Source organism: Hoplias malabaricus, chromosome 8, assembly GCF_029633855.1.
Source record: "Hoplias malabaricus isolate fHopMal1 chromosome 8, fHopMal1.hap1, whole genome shotgun sequence".
Taxonomy (NCBI): domain Eukaryota; kingdom Metazoa; phylum Chordata; class Actinopteri; order Characiformes; family Erythrinidae; genus Hoplias; species Hoplias malabaricus.
In genome coordinates, this window is record NC_089807.1 from 28,952,573 (window position 1) to 28,963,574 (window position 11,002).

The following is an 11,002-nucleotide window of genomic DNA, read 5'->3' on the forward strand; positions in this document are numbered from 1 at the left end:
AAGGGCAGCAGGAGCAGCTTAAGTGCACTTGATGAAGGACACAGCTGAAGCAGATGTACACAGATACAAGAACATTACAGCCTACAGACTACCAGCGTGACTGCCATTGTCCTTCTGTGCCCTTTAAGACACATCCTCTGCAATTTACCACTGTACAGTCTGTGCTTCCTGCCCTTAAGATTCTTGCCACTGAGTTCAGTAGTTACATTCCATTAAAATGTTTGATCATTGTTCCATTGTGTGTTTGCTTACAGATGATGAAGTTCAACATTCATTCGTGTCTTTTTTATGTTTAAAATAAACAGATGAACAGATGTGAAATGTATTCAGGTCTTTTGCACTGGTGCAGAAAGAGATTTCCTCACGCTTCCGTGCAGAAATGCATCAACTCTGTGACATTTGTGGTAGAAGAGCAGCATTTTCCAGGTTGCTACTATGTTATTTTTGGCTGGTGTCTTTTTTTAGGGTGGCCCATGAGCACTGACCTTAGCCTAATCACAAGAAGGTAGGTTTTATTCTAGCTTTCTCTAGTGCTTCTGAGAAATTGGCAAGGGTTAGGCTAGGTTAATGTGGTGTACCTCAGGGATATGTCTTCAGCACCCTTAGTTATGGAACATATTTGTACCAAATTTCACTAATATTCTGAACAATAAAACACAGATATAAGAATATAATTAACATATTGATTCTGTTTAGAATTACTTTGATTAAACAAAACAGGCATAAGCTCTAATTCAAACCATGCTCTGAATAAGCTGTCACACTCACTAAAAAAATAAAAATAAATAAAATGTCCATCCAACAATAAAGATAGCCTTGAGAATATTTTACATGGTGATAAGATTTCCTAACTTTGAGCAGCTTGAACATACAAACACTGACTCTTTGTAGAATTAATTCATTCATTCTTTTTCTGTAAGTACTGTATCCTACCTGCTGTAACCTATCTGGAATCATGGGGCACAAGCCAGAAAACACCAGTCTTGTCATAAGATATTGCACATTCACCCAGTCACTCACACACTCACACCTATAGGCAATTTCACACCCTGCATGTGTTTTTGAAATATACTAGACAAAACTAGACCACCTGGAGGAGACCCAGTAAGACACAGGGATAGAACCCAGAAGCCTGGAGCTGTGTGAAAGTAACACTACCTGTGGTACCTGTGTGCCGTTTTATTTGCAGGTTTTTATTTGCAACAAAAATGTGTCTGCAAGTTTTCCTCTGATGTAATTCATTTCATACCGATACTTTGTGCTTAAATCATGCAGTTAACCATCACTGACTTGTAGCTATCAACTTACTTTGTGAAATATAGTGAAGAGAGTGTTTGGATAACTACACTGCTTATAAAATGTATATACGTCCTGGTCTGTGAATACTAATAATTAAACGAAGTTAACTTATAAGTATATCATCCTTCAACCCAGTATCATGGAAAATGTGTGATACATAGGGCAGTGCCACAATGTGTCAGTGTCACGTTTTTGTGCATCTGAAGCATAAAACTGACTGTGGCCTGGGACCTATCAGGACCCACAGAAGCCATTGTATTTGCATTGTTTGTGTGTGTGGCTAGTATTTATGAAAAAACTGCTGACTTTGCCTGACATCTAGGACTCCCTGAATCACACAATACCACAAAACCAGGAGCATAAAGACTAGAACACGTATTCTCAAATATATTTGGAGCACCACTGCATCTTTCAGACTTCCATAAATGGAGAGTTGTTGGACAGCTCAACATATTGCAGGAGAATGCTAGTTCTGTTATATTATATAAATCTGTCATATTATATAAATCAGGTAGAAGCACATAACTCTGTTTGTCTTGATTACTTCAACCTATGAATAAGCATTTAGAAAATCAAGCATGCATTGTACACTGTAAAAATTGTCTGCAAATCTTATGGTAAAAAACTGTAAAACCATGAGAGTAAATAACTGTAAATGCTAAAAAGGTTGGAAAAAACTTTCTTTAACAGTGAAATACCATAAATACTTTAAGGGCTGAATATAGTTTATTAGCAGCATGGCTATATTTCAGTCTCTGAATGGTCTCTCATTCTCATTTGTCACACTATTTACATGTTAATTGTATGACAAAGCAATGTTTCTTGGTTTATTTTTGTAAATACCATGGATTTTTTACGGTGTATATGTTTTTTTTAACAGAAAAGTGCTGTAAACAAAGTTACAAGTTCTTGAATGTAGTAATATTTACGCTTGCCAAAAATAGTACTGTAATGTCATATGCAATTTGACAACCACAACTCCCCGCTTTTTTACCGTAAATTTTACAGATTATTTTTCCACAGTGTATGTAATTTTACATATATTTGCTTTAACTGATCAATTGTGAATCTAGTCATAATGATTGAGAAGTACTTGCATGGTACATTACTTTCAGGCATTTCCTTTCACTTTAAAAGCCTACATGCTTTACTAGATTGGATTTCCCTTTGAATTTCCTTAGGTTTTTCTGCTTGCATTCGGGCTATGTTGACAGATGCATTCAGCAGACTTAGACTTAAGCCTAAGTATCAATGATAAAAAGACACCAAAGAACATGCTTGCTGACATGTGACAATGAGTCATCACATCTTTATTAATGTTTACTGATTCTTCAGAAAGAAGAAGTGTCCTCTACCTTGAAAAAAAGGGGTTTTATGGACCACTGCAGAACTGCTCTGCTCGTGCTTAATGATGTGAAATAGCAATTATCATCTAATTAATCTGCAGTCCTTGAATGAAATGAATGGCACTATAAATCTACGGCACACCGGCAGCAGGCTAAATTCAGTTCAGTACAACAAGATGGCTAACCTCGGAAGCTAATGGAAAGACAAACAGGTTCCTTCTTCAGGAAGCTATAGCTGCCACGATTCAGGATGTGCTTTCAGTTCAGAAGCTTAGGATGTCACGGATCTCATATTTACAGAAGTCTTTCGCGGTTAATTGCAAATTTCATGTGATTGCTTTGGTGGCTTGCTGCTCAGAATGAAATAACTCCCTCCTGGCTATAAGTCAAGAAGAGAACATGATAGACCATCCCTACTGATCACGCCTGTGCTTTGAATAAAAAGACCATCGCTTGTCTATTATAAAATAGATCGAGATGTGATACACATTTATGTTAAACAGAATAAATTAATAAAGTACTACATTACTACAGTACATCCATCCATCCATTATCTGTAATCGCTTATCCAATTTAGGGACGCGGGTGGTCCAGAGCCTACCTGGAATCATCGGGCGCAAGGCGGGAATACACCCTGGAGGGGACGCCAGTCCTTCACAGGGCAACACAGACACACACACATTCACTCACACACTCACACCTACGGACACTTTCGAGTCCCTAATCCACCTGCAACGTGTGTTTTTGGACTGTGGGAGGAAACCGGAGCACCCGGAGGAAACCCACGCGGACACGGGGAGAACACACCAACTCCTCACAGACAGTCACCCGGAGCGGGAATCGAACCCACAACCTCCAGCTGTGTGACTGCGACACTACCTGCTGAGAGAGAGAGAGAGAGAGAGAGAGAGAGAGATTTGAACATATGTACTGATTGGGTTTATTTGCCAACCACCAACAGCCTTTATAATGTCCCCACCATGACCATGACTACAACCAGAAAAGCAGGAAAAGTTACAAGAAAAACACACACAAGGAAGGTGAGTACCCTCAAAACACTGAATCAGGTCTCCATACACAAAATAACACACCAGTAAATAATACCTATAGCAAAAATCCACAAAACCTCCACATTACAGACATCCTGTTTGTTTTCTTACAAGAAAGATTTATTTACAGCTTCACATCTTTTCAGACCCATATTGCCCATTTGCCCTCTCACTCTGGAAGGAAGGACAGAGAGAGAGTGCAGCTTGGATTCCTAGTTTCTCACAGAAAATTGAGATCTGTGGTGATCTACATGGGTGGTATTCCACAAAGTTAGTCTGAGAACTTAAACCCAATGTATCGTTAAATAAGAATGTCCCCAACACATTTCCTATTGGACAGGTTTAAGTATCTGGCAAAAATCCAGCTTTGTGGAATACACCTCAGATCTTGCACAATTTACAGAATGAGGCCCAACCAATCAGGTTTTAGAATGAGTAGTTTTGGTTTTATATATTTATTTTTATATCTAATAGTACAGACATTTTACACTGTGATACAGAGTGTGAAGTAGCGTTGGATTATCCCCTGATTTTGTGTTACACTGCAACAGAATTGCTGTTAAATGATCAAGCTATAGCCCCACAATAATGGTAATATTGTTTGTCTCTCTATATTTTAATCAGTTTCTTAATTCCAGCAGTTTGTTACATATTTGTCTTTGATTTTCACACATTCTTGTATTGGTGGGTTATTTATAATTGATGTTTTCTACTTTGAGAAGGCAATGTGGAAGGGCAGCTAAGGTATGAAGTGCACTGATTGTGTTAATGTATGTGTCTCTTTGAAGGCGCCTGTAATGTCAGCTGTAATCAATTGGTTAATAAGACTGGCAGGATGAAAAGTTACAGTAGCAGTAGGGTGCACATTAGTAAAGAATAGACACATTATATACTGACAGATTTTGTTCATTTATTTGTTGTGTCTGTTGTGTAGCGCTTTGCAAATTATGCATTTTCTACTTCATAAAAAAAAAAAAAAAAAACCATTTCATCTAAATGACTGTTTTGTTTGGAAACTGTGTAACCTAAAGGCTAGTCTTTGACTTTTTTTCTCATGCCCTCATGCACATTCTGCAATATTGACCACTGTCTTCATTAGCCACATCTAACTGGACACTGGCATGGATTTAGGTTGGATTCGCTTCATTTTCCCATTAGTGCAAGGGACCGTTCGCTAGCTTTTTTCGAGCCAGCGCTCTGTAGTCACATCACAGACAATCTGTCTCCGCTGTTTGAGAGTGAACTTTGAGAACCTTCAATATTCAACCAGCAAGAGCTGTCTCATGTATTTAGAGATAAACATTTTGATCTGATCAAACCATTGTACCATACGGTGTGCAGCTGTAAACAAACTGTCATTGGCTTGTCAGTTGATTACCCAGCGCTTTACATCTGGTGGGCATCTGATTTTGGCGCTTTATTCATTTATTTATTTTTTGGGGGAGGGTGGGTGTGTCTTCTTCAATGTGGATGAGGAAACGGCTGAAGGAAATGCCTCAAAATCTGCTCAGTCTGACATAATCATATCCTAGCCTCACTCTTCAGGCTGGTTTGAGCTATAAGTTATGCTGTGTTTTAAATTCAATTCAAGTTACATGAAACATGCAAAAACATTGTAATTATTGTTGTGTATTCACTATTACAGAATGAAGTAGGTGATGATAATTTAATCAATTTTTTCTTAGGCAAATGTAAAAGCGTAAGAGTGAAAATATAAACAGCTTGTAATTATACATTTATATAGTAACAACAAAATACAGTAACGAAGGGTCATGTGTTCAAAGTCACAACCTGATTACAGTTGTATGGCTTCTATACTTGTGTACAATATTCAGTTTTAATTATGCAACTGCATGAGTTTATTTTCATAGTTGTTATGCAATTACAAATGTAAAAACGGATGGCTGCATTTACCTGAACCACATACAGAATGTAATGATAAATAAAACACACTCTAAAAAATGCTGGGTTACTTTTATAACCCAATTGCTGGGTTGAGCATGTTGGGTTATTCTGACTTAAATTGGGTTAATAACAAGCAACCCAGCAGCATTGAGTTGTGTATGCGGACCTGAAAGGGAACAGTCACGTCGTGCGTCGGAATAGGCGGGAAGACGAGAAGCTCGAGCGAAAAGAAGAAACCGAAGCTGAACACCAGAGGAGAATTTCTTTTGGCCGTGAGCATATTTGTAAGTTTTTTTTTCATTTACATAATTTTAATATATAGATTAAAACCGTTTTGTATTAATCGGGATCTTAGTTGAGTTCATATTTCTGGTCAGCGAGTAAATCCCAGTTTCCTGACTAACGGACATTATCATTCTGCCGAAGGAAATAAAGACCCAGGCTAACGTCACTAGCTACCTAAGTCAGGTTGATTTTTACTAAACCTATATTTATGATGTTTATCGTTGTATCTTCTAGTGTACCCAATTTGGAAGTACTGTTTTTATTAACATTGGCGTTGCTTTGATGTTATTTCTTGCCTGCTAACGCTAGGTCAGTTATGCTAGCGGTACCTCAGATAAATGTCCTGCTCTGCGCCGCCGTGAGGTAGCACTAGATAGCGTTAGCTGAGTTGAATTAGCTTCTACCTGACTTAAGTTCACTTCTGCCGTTCTTGGACTGATATGGCCCGTGTGTGGTAGCCTTAGGGTATATCATGCTTTATCCCTATTGGGATGTTCGCTTTTTAAATGAAAGCCAATGCGCTAAAAAAAAAAAAAATAAAAAATCTGTACAGCACTCCTTAACCAGTGCTTGTGATTCCTTTGAAATGAATACATCCTTTGCTTGTTTACTCATATGAAACGAGTGATAAAAATTATAAAAATAGCTTTCCATCCTCGTATTAGAATTTTCATTTCCACCTTAACACTAGAAGCATCGCGCTTATTTGATCGACTGAGACCGGAGCAAAGAGAGCCGCTGGTTTCACAGCTGTGACTAAAGTCTCCCTTCCACACCAAAACCAACACAACACACGGAGTAAAGTCAGTCACAGGCTCAAATACACACCGGCTCTCTGTGCTCCTAGTGTTAAAATTGTCACTAGTCGAAGCTGATATTGCCTTCTTATTTATTTTTCCCCCTTCCACCTTAAATGCTATTTTCGGAAGACGTTTGCTTTTTATTCTCCATTTTTCGTATTCAAATGTTTATTTCTACCTTAAACCTGTCAGTATGTGAGGCTAACATTGGCGTAATTCACTAGCTTCTTGTTTGAATTAGTAGTTCCATCTTAAAAGGGGTAACTGTGATGATTGTTAGCTTTTTAAAAAAGTCTCTTTCCTCTTTTTCTTTGTTCAAAATGCATTAAACACCTTTTAATACCACTCGTTATATTCGTAAAAACACAAACCACAAATAATTTACCTTTTAATACCCTTTATTCCTCATGTACCTCTTATAAAACATGCACTACACTAACTTTAACTAGTTGTTAACAGGAGCTGTGTATGAGATAAATATATTCATCTTTCCTATTCATATTCATTAGTGTTGCACCTTGAAACCAGACAATCGCACCCCAATATGGTGCCCACGCCAAAAAGATTGTCATTTCAACCCATGAACATGACGGGTACTCGGCAATGTGACGTCAGCTGCAACCCATTCATAAATGCGTAATACTATGTCAACAATATTATGTCAACACAGTGGATCATCTTGACTTTCTAACTTTACACATGGTGTTTTTTTTTTTTTGGTCTTGTACTAGTATAGAAAGTATTGTACATGTCTTTCTAAAATGTTATGTTGATATCTGCAGTGACACATGGATGAATTTGTTCAAACGAAAACTGGAATCTTCAAACATTAATTCCTAAAATCGAAGGTATGTAAAATTTTTGTGTGCATCCTCTCTCTCTCTCTCTCTCTCTCTCACTCAATTTTAGTTTTGCAACAATGTATATAATGTTTAAGGACAGTGAGTTTTCAGGTATAGACCTTTTGTCTATACACGAAAAAAAACAAGGTTTTGTCTCGGTTTTGGCCTACCATCCCCACACAGGTCACTGAAAATTGAGATTTTGCAAAAATGCTCTCCCAAGGTGGAGACTTTTAAAAACATGGTTGTCACTGTGCTCACGTGGATGAGGAAAACTGAGACAGCACATCTGTCTTTGTCTGAAATACAAATAGCTTTTCACTTTCTCTATATTAAATTACATCAGTCATACACTACACTGTACACAAGCAGATAGCAATAGATTTCAGATTCACACATATTAATACATATAAATGATGTTGTATTAGGAATATATAATGCACTGTTACGATTTAGATTCAGTAAGTTAATGACTTGCATAGTGCACTACATAGGGAGTATTGAGTGATTTGGGATTAAAACTCAGGCTTCATGGTGTTTTGATGTCTCGCTTAAAGGGAATGTCTACATTTGTTGGAAAACACAGTTCTCTCCGTTTTGTTTACATTCGTAAGTTTTGCGTCTTTTAATGTAAACGCCATGTTTGGGGGGGAGAAAACTGTAAGTTTTATTCTTTGTTTGAATTACCACAGAAACTCATTTATAACTCGAGTAGTTAAGTTTTGTAGCGCTTTCGGTAATTAAATTCTTTACTCTCCTTTTCAAAATACATTTTTTTTTTCATTAAAAGACAAGTGTCGTTTTTAATACTACACAACAGTTACCTTAAAAATCAGTGATGACCTTTAAATGACAACTATTTGGTACACAACACTTTAAACTTTTGTACGCATATTGAGGTATGTATAAAGCATGTATTTGTCCCCAGAGCACTGACCCGGAAAGTTTTGTTTTATATTTAGGTTTAAAATCTTCACATATAAATAAATAATTACATTTCTTTTTTTTTTTAATATATTTTAAAAATGTATTTTATTACCTCTACTCCTCAGCGTCTGCTGTGACTGTGGACAGGGCTATGCAAGAGTGGCTTAAGGAAAACATTCATCCACCAAGCCAGGTTAGACAATACATGAAGGTGACTGCTATCCATAGAGCTAATGGATAAGGGAGAATCGGACCAAAACAGTTGTAGAGATACTACAAGAATATCCACGTCTGTTGAACACAGCATATGGAGAGAGATTAGTCTCAAAATACTTTACAAATGTGTAAATGTTAATCCACAAATTAAACACAAGTCATAAATTTGTTTCACTGTTCACAAATGAACACATCCCAATCTGTGTCTCACAGTCTGCAGTTTGTACAAATACCGTTACATTCATAAACACACGTGTTTGTTTTTCATAGACATATCACAATTTTATGCAAAAATAAATACATTTGTTTAAATTTACATTGTAAATATTTGTAAAGTCGAAGTCTCGAATTTAAAATTTATTTGTAAATTGTTGAATCTGCGTTTGTGAATAGAGTCACTCACGTGTTTTCCGTGACGTGCATTTGTTCTTTTCCTCTTGCAGGTTTTTGGATTTTGAGACTTTCCTCTCGCATTTCACTCGATCCAAATACAAATGCAGCCTGATCCACAAAAGTGGCCAGCAGGCGAACAAGCCACCGCTAGTTCGCCTGTATATATACTGGCAAAGTATATATAGCCAGTTTGGAATACAAATATTAAAATGTTCAAGATCTGATAGATGTATGTTTATTAGTCATGAGAAATGTGTGTTGAAATGTGCTAATTATACACTTTAATTAAAGGAGTAATCTTTAATGCTGACAGCAAGGGGTTAAAATGAGTAGTGCACTCCACATTCAGAACATTACCCACATCCTCATTTTAAAAGGCAGATGTTTGCTTTTTATTCACAATTTTTGTTTTCAAACAGGAAAATATAGAGATATATTTGAAGCTGTTCCCTAGAAACAGAAAAAATAGATTTTTATGCTTTTGCAGCTGTTTTTCTTATTTAATGCATAATGAATGCATTGACCAATACATTCTTCTTGCTGGCCATAATCAATTTAAAGTCTGTCATGTTATCTAGTAACATAGACTCCTTAATATGTGTTATATTAAATAATATACATAAGAGATGAAACAGCGCCACTTGATTTAGGCTTAGTGTATTTTTGTCTGTGTCTTTTTTATTCGTATGGGCTTTAGACAATTACATTTAAAGCATTTTTATTTTAAATGTGCGAACATGGGAAAAATATCAGTAAAATATAATGTAAAGTTGGGATAAACATAACAAAGAAAGGCAACTGATACGCTATCAAAGCTAGCATCTGTCCAAACATATCATTACTCTAAAAGCTTACAAGTGTCCAGGCTGTAGGCCACAAATGTGCAGGTGCTTTTTATTTCTGTTATATAGTACAAATGCTTAACCTATTGTGGGCTGTACCCTGGAATTCCATGTGAGTTAGTTTGTGATTTTGTTAATTTATTCACTCATTCATACATTAATTCAATTTCCTCTTTCCCATCTTTGCTCAACTTGTTTTCCTAGGTTGGAAGTAATATGGCTGAGTATTTAAGACATACCAAGGACACCAGGGAGCTTCCATATGTTCTGATGCTTGGGGACTGCAGTCGTTGTTCTCAAGCTTTTGTAATCATCAGTGGAGAAGCTCTGGAGCAGAGCACACTACTGAGAGCAGTGGATGTTTGCTTCAAAGCATTTTACGTATTTGACCTCCAATATCTTGTTTTCATTTATTAATTGTATTTTCAGTAACATTTATAACCTGAAGAAAAATAATTTGAACTTGTTTTTTGTGGACTTCTGGACTAGATGTGTTTCTTGGTAAATTATTTTGTGTTGCTTGATTCTCCTGTTGTCCGTGTGTATAAACAATATAAATACATTTTACATTTTATTTTTGAATATTTTAAATGTATAAAAATCTACAATATTTTGATAACTTGACTATTGCACGTATGTCTTTTATTCCAGCTAGACACTGATTATATTTTTATTTTTGTTTGTTGGCTTATTAATAAAAATATTCTGGAATAATATTTGTGTGCATGCTTGCATTAAATTGATTAAAAATGAACCAACCCAAAGGTTGCCGTAACCCTACAATATAGTTGTTTTTACCCAATAGTGGGTCAATGTCAATAACCCAGCCTGTTGGGTTAAACTGGTAACCCAGCATAGCTGGGTTAAAATAACTAATGCTGGGTTTGTCCCTATTTGACCCAGTGCTGGGTTGACAAATTGAACCAACTTGGGTTATTTCAACCCAACCATTTTTTAGAGTGCACTGTTAGTTACATTTTTGTGTACACAATGTGTAATTACATGGTAAATATAAAGAAACACTATTGCAGCTAGCTAAATGTTTTAGAGTTTCCATCATGCTTTGCATATCCAAAGTGAGTAGTCTCAGTTTAATTA

The 11,002-nt window shown here is 36.4% G+C and overlaps 1 long non-coding RNA gene across 1 annotated transcript; it reads left to right on the forward strand.

Moving 5' to 3' along the window:
- Nucleotides 1-5,777: 5,777 nt before the first annotated feature.
- LOC136705033 (uncharacterized) lies at nt 5,778-10,526 on the forward strand. Its single transcript, XR_010804001.1, has 4 exons — nt 5,778-5,883; nt 7,467-7,532; nt 8,579-8,646; nt 10,109-10,526. It is a non-coding gene; the product is annotated as an uncharacterized lncRNA (long non-coding RNA).
- The last annotated feature ends 476 nt before the right edge of the window (nt 10,527-11,002 follow it).